Source organism: Pyrus communis, chromosome 16 (genome assembly GCF_041283825.1).
Source record: "Pyrus communis isolate YQ-2024b chromosome 16, ASM4128382v1, whole genome shotgun sequence".
NCBI classification, from domain to species: Eukaryota; Viridiplantae; Streptophyta; class Magnoliopsida; order Rosales; family Rosaceae; genus Pyrus; species Pyrus communis.
In genome coordinates, this window is record NC_142580.1 from 20,598,997 (window position 1) to 20,608,604 (window position 9,608).

The 9,608-nt window shown below is 39.3% G+C and overlaps 1 long non-coding RNA gene across 1 annotated transcript; it reads right to left on the bottom strand.

Annotated features, from left to right (window-relative positions):
• Window positions 1-7,138: 7,138 nt before the first annotated feature.
• Window positions 7,139-9,034, bottom strand: LOC148690126 (uncharacterized). The gene is made up of 4 exons (XR_015957599.1): window positions 8,914-9,034; window positions 8,709-8,819; window positions 8,134-8,200; window positions 7,139-7,361 (listed from the first exon to the last, which is right to left on the bottom strand). It is a non-coding gene; the product is annotated as an uncharacterized LOC148690126 (long non-coding RNA).
• Between the last annotated feature and the right edge of the window lie 574 nt (window positions 9,035-9,608).

A 9,608-nucleotide genomic window follows, 5' to 3' on the forward strand; every position in this document is an offset into this window, starting at 1 on the left:
TGGGGGAATTTGATAGGAGCATATTCATGCGACTTAATTGGCTTGTTCTCATGCATTTACGTTATGTTTCTTTAGTTATTTTAGTCCTTTATGCTTCTTTTGTGTGTTTTCAGGTTCTAAGGGCAAAGTATGCAAAAGGATGCCTTTTGGAGCCTTTTGGAGCAAATTAGAGATTGGAATGGATTTCATATGCTTGGAGCTAAGAGGATGGACGAAATTGAAGGATTCCTAATCCATTGCAGCCACATGCACATTCAATCATTCACACCAAAACCTTGCACATGCTTTCCCATTTCATTATTCATTCACTTTGCAGCCACCATTCACTCTTTAATCCACATGCATTCATCATCATTCACCCTAGCTTTAATTCACATGCAAACACATTCATTTTCAGCACCAAACACCATCATTGACATGCACTCCCATTTTCTCCCAAAACATTGCACATGCATTCATAATCATTCACACCTTGCAGCCACTCCACATGCATTTCCAACTTTCCACCAACCTCCTAGCTGTCATATTCCCTCTTTTTCACCTATAAATAAACATCCATTGCAGCCACATGCATTCCCCCTTTAATCCACATGCTCTCCCATTTCAGATTGCATTCCCACTCCCCACAAATCAGCCACATGCATTTTGCCTTTCATCATTGCATCACAAATCAGCCACATGCACTTTTCCTTTCATCATTGCACCACAAATCAGCCACATGCACATTCACCCCTTTCTCCACCTATAAATAAGCATCCATTGCAGCCACAAAACCAATTCCCATATTCACTCTTCCATATTCATTCTTCCATTTCAGAAATTCACCCATTCACACATCAAAACTGCCCTTTGGCCGTGAGTTCCCTATTAATCCAAACACCACCAGAAATTCAGCCATTCCACCACTCCCCAAACCATTCACACCATCAAACTATCCTTAGACCTTGTGCTACAGCGAAGAGGAAGATAAGAGGGCCTAAACGTTCATACAATTCAAGTTTGAGTTGTTGGAATGTTTAGGTGTTTCTTTGATTTCAATGTTTAATTTCAATACTCTTTGTTTTGTACGAATGAGGAATGGAAGAGAAGAGGGTCTAAACGTTCATACAATTCAAGTTCGAGTTGTTGGAATGTTTAGGTGTTTCTTTGATTCTCTTTGTTTTGTACGTATGAGGAACTAAACCCCCCTTGGCTAGGGGGGATTCGAAATATATGTTTATGCTTGCATTTTGAGTTGATTACTTCTAATTGCGTTTCATAAGTTGTGGATTCAATTTGTTTAACTGTTTGATTGATAACTTATTTATGTATGTTTATTGAGAGTGCACGCTTAACTTTCATGCATAAATATGACGCTAGAATATAAGTGAGTTTCACCTAATCGTTACAAACTTATATTCACAAGTAGTGGAGGTTGCTTAGAAACAATTGCGTTAAACGAATTCTTGGCATAAGTTTCATGCGTATTCCATAGTAACGAATGCCTCGTCGATGTTTATGATTTCCGTTGAACTTAATGATCTTTGTTGAATGTCTCTATCATGCGTATTCCATAGTTAGGGACTTTGATTAGGAATAATTTGGTTGTAATGCGTATTCCATTTAATCCAATGAATCTAGGAAAATCTGAAAGTTAATTTAAGCGGACCTATTTAACTTGGAGCATTGAGAATTCATGGTTTATTGAAATGCAATTGGAAATCGTTTTATTATGCAAGTGTAACATGTGTGGAGATGAACCCCTTAGCTATTCTATCATCCATTTCATCAATTTCATATTTACATTCTGTTTTAATTGCAATTTGTTCATTTAATTTAATTTCGTATAAACCTAAATCCCCCTTTACTTTAATGTCAAATTAGTTAGAAATCAATTTAGTTTGTGTTTTTAAGAGTCTTGAGTCAAGTTACAACTTAATTTCGTCCAAATTTGTGTTTATACTCAAAACTGCCCAGAAAGTGGTTTTTAGGCAGATTTGAGTGTGTTTGTGTTGTTTTGAGTCTTTTGGTTTGTTTGAGTGTTTTAAAGTTTAGTTTTGCATTCTTTGAGTCTAGTATAGTGTTTTATATTGTGTTTTTACTTTTTTGAGTCAAATCCAAGTGATTAACAATCCCTCCTAATCCCCGGTCCAGAACGATCCCTACTTACATACTTACTACAATTGACAAAAAGAGGGTTTAATTTGTGTGCGTATAATTCTCGCATCACCCCACACTTAGCTTTTGCTAGTCCTCGAGCAAAACAAACAAACAAAAGAAACAAAACATACAATCTAAACCTTCCAACGTTTGCCTCAGGGATTTCCAATGCAACATAAGATGTCAAAGATCACCTCTTACATAGATTTAAGCAATCCTTACCCTCGAGCATACTTAATCATAGTCACCATTCACTAGCTCACATTTAATCCATTAAAACAACATTTTGAATGTAGCAACATGCCTTAGAGAATTCCCTCAATTCTTTACTAGATGTACTCTCAATTTTCACACAGATTTTCTGACTACACTCCCTACACTAGGTATATGTGAGAAGATTGATGTAAACATGTAGACGAACACTCACATATGTTATAACAAGGAAAGCATTTTCTGGAATTATGACAATGACATGTATATGATCTCATGAATGGAATGCTACTACTTAGACGCGAGAACCAGGGATACCATATGCTTAGACCAATTTTAAACTCCACATCTTGAAACACATAACAATCAAGATAGAAGTCTACGGGTTGTAATGGGGGCTAAGGTATTGGCTAACAACGAAAGGTAAAGGATAAACAAACGTTCTTAAAACAATAGTGAGCAAAGTAATGAAGTAGGCACTTAGAATTCACTTTAGAATGCAAAAATCAACTTTGAACACCCAAGGGGAATTCACACAAAACTTAGGGCCATATTCAAACTTTTTGGACCCTTTCTTCAACAATCAACACTTGTGAGCTCATTCTCACTTATTTTCAACTCCTTTTCTCTCTTTTCTTCTTCTTTTTCTTCTTTTTCACATTTTTTTTCTTTCTTGTTTTTTTTTTTTCTTTTTCCCGTGCCTCCTTTAAGACTTTGGCACACACATACACACAAAAATCCCTTCCCCCACACTTGTTTTCTGCAATAATGTCGCTCAAAAAGAATTCCTTCTAAGTCATGCTCCACTATACTTCAAGAACAAGGGTATGGAAAGTCCTATTCTAGGCTAGGTAAGGGGGATGTGGTTAACAAAGAAAATAGGCTACATAAGGCTCAAAGGGCTAATCCTACAATACAAATGACAAGGGTGGATTCAGCTATTTGGCTATGGTGTTGACTACTAAACAACTTCACCTTGCTATTTGTTATGCTAATCAATTTCATGCTTTGAATGAAACGGGTAAGAGTTCTAAGATTTGGAACTATAGTGATGAAACGCCTTCTAAGTAGCAACCAAGCAAAGAATAATGAGATCATGCAACGACTTTAGAAAGCAAGAATGCATAGATTACTAACTCTCCAAATAAACGTTTAGGCTCAAGTCTCTCAGGGATGTAGCGTTTCTTTGAGTTCCTTCCTTCAAGCATGTTACAAAAACTGATTTTATCCTTTGTGAATACATGTGAATTCGTAAACTATAACTACAACCAAGCATAAACCAAAGAGCAAATCAAACTTTCATCCATGTTTGTAACTCTCTTTAACAGTCATGCATTAAAAACCAAATCCTCATCATTGTGTTGGAAGGTACCCTAAGACGCAAACAAACACACCAAAACAACTCTTTTTGGCTTTTTCAAAAGACTTTTTCTCCATTTTTTTTTTCTTTCAAATTTTCGGATTTTTACTTCAAAACACACTAAAACAGCTCAAAATGCACTAAAAACACTTAAAAACAGTGAGAAACAACATTAGAAGTGATAGGTGATAGAATCCCACGAATTTGCATAAAAACACTTGTTTACCCCCCCCCCCCCCCCCCCACACTTAAATCAAACATCGTCTTCAATGTTTCACACAACGACTCACACAAAAGCAAACAAATAACAAACAACTAAGCATGATAAAATAAAGCAGCAAAGAGAAGGGTTTAGAAACGCAAATCTCGGTTTGGAGTGGAAGTTCCATCTTCTCCTTGTTGAATGCATGGGTTGCCTCCCAAGAAGCGCTTGCTTTAACGTCTTCCAGCCGAACGAATATGCCATGTTAAGCTTCACTAGTACCCACGGCATGGAGGGGTACATCATCCACAACATGCTCCTCGAAATTCTCATAGTACGGCTCTATGAATGGAAGGGGATAGTGATCCTCCCTGATTGTGGTGTTTTGGTTCCTAAAGTCCATGTGAATGCTCCCACCACCTTGAAATCGAATGGGTACTTGCACCAAAGAAGGTAACAACCTATTAGTTGAAATGGGAATTGGAATTGGGATTGGAGACTTACAATCATATTGTGATGGAAGCTCAAAAATGGCAGCCTTATCAACAATGTCACTATGGCTACTCTCGGCCAGATTGGGTGGTTTTAGGGCAACCACTCCAATTCCCTCTTCAATGGTGGTTCTTGATGCATCCTTCTTGATAGGTGTGGATTGTTCCTGCCCTATATAGGTACATCAATGGCAAAACAAGAATGAACATCATTAGGCTTCTTAATAGAGTCATAAACATTGAATTTAATTATATCATCACCAAACTCCATTGTTAATACTCCGTTGGCCACATCAATCTTTGTTTGAGCTGTTTTCATGAATGGTCTTCCAAGTAGGAGTGGCAAGGGTGGAGAATGAACCGAGTCTTCCATTTCAAGCACATAAAAATCAGCCGGAAAGATTAAATGACTGACCTGCGGTAAAACATCTTCCAAAACACCCTTTGGATAGGCATTAGATCTATCGGCCAATTGAATAATCACACCATCATTTTTTAACTCACCTAGGTTCATAGATGCATAAATTGAGTAAGGCATGACATTAATAGATGCACCTAAGTCTAGCATGGCATGTTCAAAACGATTATTGCCAATAACACAAGGAATTGTAAAACTACCCAGATCTTTGCATTTAGGGGGCATTTTACGTTGTAAGATGGCTGAGACATTTTCACTTACCTTTACAACCTCTTTGTTCGAAATTATCTTCCTAGTAGTGCAAAGTTCTTTTAAAAACTTAGCATACCTTGGAACTTACTTAATTGCATCCAAAAGTGGTATATTGACTTGTACTTTTCTAAATGTCTCCAAAATGTCCTTTTCAGCCTCCTCCTTCTTCGATTGCATGAATCTACGAGGAAATGGTGCATTTGGAGGAATAACATTAGAAATAGTCGAATTTGGAACCTCCTTACCTTTGGAAGACGAATGTGAGTGTTTGGGTGGCTGCGACATGGGTTTAGCTACCTTTGCCGTGGCTTGCTCTTGTTCCTCCTCCTCGAATTGCAACTTTTCGTCCTCAATTAGGGCTGACTTAGATGGTTGTGAGGCCGTTCCAACTTGTTTTTCACTTCGCAACATGATTGCTTTCGCATATTTGAATCCTCCTTTTGGGTTGACAAGGGTTGAACTAAGCAACTTGCCTTGTTCTCTGAATTGGCCCATGAACTCCGCAATCTGCCCTACTTGCTTTTCTAATTCATCAACCCTTTTGTCCCTATTTTGCATTCCCTGCGCCATAGAAGTTAGTAATTGAAAATTTTGATCATTATCTATGGACGAATCTGATTTGGATTGGGCAGGTTATGCTTGGGGTTGTGTGGGTGCATACGGCCTTTCGTAGAATCTCGGAGGTTGCTGCCTAAATGCGCTTTGTTGTTGGGGTTGTTGGGGCTCCCTCCATTTGAAATTTGGATAATCTCTCCAACCAGGATTGTATGTATTAGAGAAAGGATCACTCCTTGGTTGGTTTTGGCTCCCATAACCCACGACATTGGCAGATTCCCACCCTTCGTTCTCGATCAATTGAGGGCACTTATCCGTGAGATGTCCATTCATTGAGCACACGCCACAAACAGCCACACTTTGTACCTTTGGTATTTCAACCACCTGCGAAAGAATAAAAGTAAGATTAGCCATTTGATATTGAAGTTCGGAAATAGCACTTACCTCATTAACTTGTTGCTGCCGTGGTATGCCTCTTTGACCAACGCCTTCATATTGTTGAGCATTTAAAGCTCAGTTGGCAATGAGAGTCTTAACGGCCATGGGCGTTTTGTCCACTAAAGCTCCTCCCGCTGAGGCGTCTAGCATTTGGCGTTCAATTGGTAGAAGCCATTCGTAGAAATATTGAAGAAGAAGCTCCTCCTTCATTTGGTGTTGTGGACATGAAGAAACAAGAGTTTTAAAAAGTTCATAATAAGTTGGAAATGATTTACCTTGGTTTTGCTGAATGCCACTAATTCTTTTGCATAAAAGAATGACTCAAGAAGTTGGGAAAAATGATGCGAAATATATAAGCACACAAATTAAAACCCTCTTTTGACAATTGTAGTATATGTATAAGTAGGGATCGTTCTAAACCGGGGATTAGGAGGGATTGCTAAATCACTTGAAAACTGACTCAAAAACGTAAAACAAAGGTTAAAACACTAAACTAGACTCAAAGAATGCAAAACTAAACACTAAAACACTAAAACAAACCAAAAGACTCAAAACAGCAACAAAACACTCAAAACTGCCTTAAAAACACAATCTGGGCAGTTTTGAACAGCTAACACTAATTTGGACGAGTTTGGGTTATAACTTGAATCAAAACACTTAGAAACACAAACTAAGACACTTTCTAACTAAATTGAAGCAATAAAGTAAAGGGGGATTTAATACACTAATTTGGACGAGTTTAGGTTCTTCTCCACACATGTCACACTTGCATACAAGATGATTTTCAGTTGGTCTTTCGATGAATCATGAAACTCAACACCCCGGGTTAATTAGGTTCGCTTAAATTAACCTTCAAGTTCTCCTTAAGTTAATGAATTGGATGGGACAGCGCATACAACAATTCAAAACATTCTCCTAAAGTCCTTTACGTGAAAAGCACAATAAAGATACAATCAAAGATCATTAAGCAACATGAAAACTATAAGTGTTGACGAGGCATTCGTGACACACCCCGACCGAGATCAGGGCGTGCTGGCCGTCACGCGAAGGTGACGTAACCATGTGCGCGTGCGGAAGCTAATGAGAAGGTAATATAAAAGTACGAATAATTAAAAACCTAAAAGCATACAAAGTACTAGTGTATGTGAGACACAATTCAGAGCAAGTCTACAACAGTCCAAAAGGAAAAGATACGACATATTTACACCCGAAGGTGACCCTACAATGGTGAGTGTCTGTCAGAAATGCCGGGACGCCCTCTGGGATAAACCACCGAACTTGCTAGACCACTAGAACCTGGAGGGGCGCAAAAACAAAAGCGTGAGTGGGCAAAAACAAAGTTCTTTGAAAACTCTTTAGCAAAACACTTTCTAACCCCTCGCCGTAAAACCTGTATACTTCCCAGAAAATGAACATATATACGTATGTATAGGTATGCCAATCATGCTCCACAATATGCCATTCATGCTCACAATATGCCATTAATGCTCACAATATGCTATTCATGCTCACAATATGCCATTCATGCTTGAGAATATGCCACAACAGAATCTCAAAATCAAATATAAATGCTCAAGCATAACCACATCAATAACATATAATCTGGCAGTCGGGAGTCACCTAACGTGACATGTACCGCTGCATATAGAGCTCCAATCTCAACTCAACATCTGAATCTGCACACAAGTCGGAGCCACCTAACGTGGTCTGTACGACAGGACTGGGTGTAATATATACGCTCTAGTGCTACGATCACGTGAAGACTGTGCGAATAATCGCGGGTCACCTACGAGTCGGAACCACCTAATATGGTCTGCACGACAAGGCTTGCACCTAACTTGGATCCAAGGCGAGCGTGTGGTGCTGGTGAACATACACGTGAAGGACTCTGCCCCTCTCTGGGCGGGAGCACTAACACCGGGGGTGCAGATTATGAGCTCTCAAAGCATTTCAAACTACTATAATTAGATGTATGTAGGTATATACGGAAAACAAAATAACCTTTTCTATTCTATTTCTGGGAATTTAGATGTATATAGGTATATACGGAAAACAAAAGCCCACTCACTGGTAATTAGAAGGGTCGTAGCCCCCCTGCCTCGAGTGTGTACGCTCGTCCTCGGAATACGAATCACCTAAACGCGACAAAGTTACGAAAACGTTAATTTAAAAGCACCTAAGCAACTTCTCGTAATAACTTCTCATACATTGCTCAAATTGGACAATTGAATATACCAACGTGACCTACACAACCTCAGGATCACACACATATTTTTAGAAAAATTTTTGGACCACGCACGCGCCGGCCAAGGCACGGCCTACGCGCCCCCCACGCGCGGCCACGTGCACTGCACACTGACGGCGTCAGGAATATTCCGTCAACTAACGGAATATTCCGTTAAATCTAACCAGATTCCGTCCACTGCCGTTAGGAATATTCCGTTAGACATAACGGAATATTCCCCTTTCTTCTCCGGCGAGCCTCCGGCGCCGGCGACGGCGCCGGAAAACTGGGTAATTTTCAAACTAAGTTTTCTCCTTCGTTTTTCAACCATTTTTCACGTTCTTTATACCAAAATGAAGCCTAGGACTAGTAGAACAACGTTAGACTAGTTTTAAGGCCTAAAAATTAAGGAATCTCACCTGTCTTCAAGGTCAAAACTCGGCCAACTTTGTACAGGACGATCGTGACGTCCAAATTCACCCAACGAACTACTCCGAGGCTCCTTGGGACCTCACAAACACATCTACAAGCTTAGAATCTCCTAAAACAAGCTAGATTAGGTTTGCATGAACAGTGCAATAATCGGCCATTGTTGAAACGACGTGAAAACGTTCGAATTCTTACCTGGAATTGGTATGGTTGTGCTCCTCACAACCTCACGAGTTCAATGGTGTAATTGGTTTCTGGATTGGTGAAAGTTTGAGTGTGTTTGTGTGTAAAACCGTATGTTGAAGAAGAAGAAGAAGAAAGGAAATGGACTCGGGGAGAGAGAGAGAGACTGAGAAAAAGAAAGAGAGACTGAGAGACAGAGTGACAGAAAGTGAGGAAAAGAGGGAGGGAATCCCGGAAAGTGATAGTGTGTGTGTGTGTGTGGGTGTGATCCAATACATTCCACACCACACCAACAACTAATAACGTGACAAAAACGATCTAGGGGTAAAATCGTAAATTCATACGTACGTTTTAATAAATCCCGGGACGGGATGTTACAATTCGTTACTATGATGAGCATGAAACTAGTGCCAAGAATTCATTTAACGCGATTGTTTATAAGCGACCTCCACTACTTGTGAATATAAGTTTGTAACTATTAGGTGAAACTCCCTTATATTCTAGCATCATATTCATGCATGAAAACTAAGTGTGCACTCTCAATAAACATACACGAATAAGTTATCAATCAAGCAGTTAAACAAATTGAATCCACAACTCATGATATTCCAACTGAAGGTAATCAATTTATATTGCGAGCATAAACATGGTTTTGAATCACCCCCTAGCTAACTAGGGGTTTAGCCTCTCATGTTCACAGAAAGAGA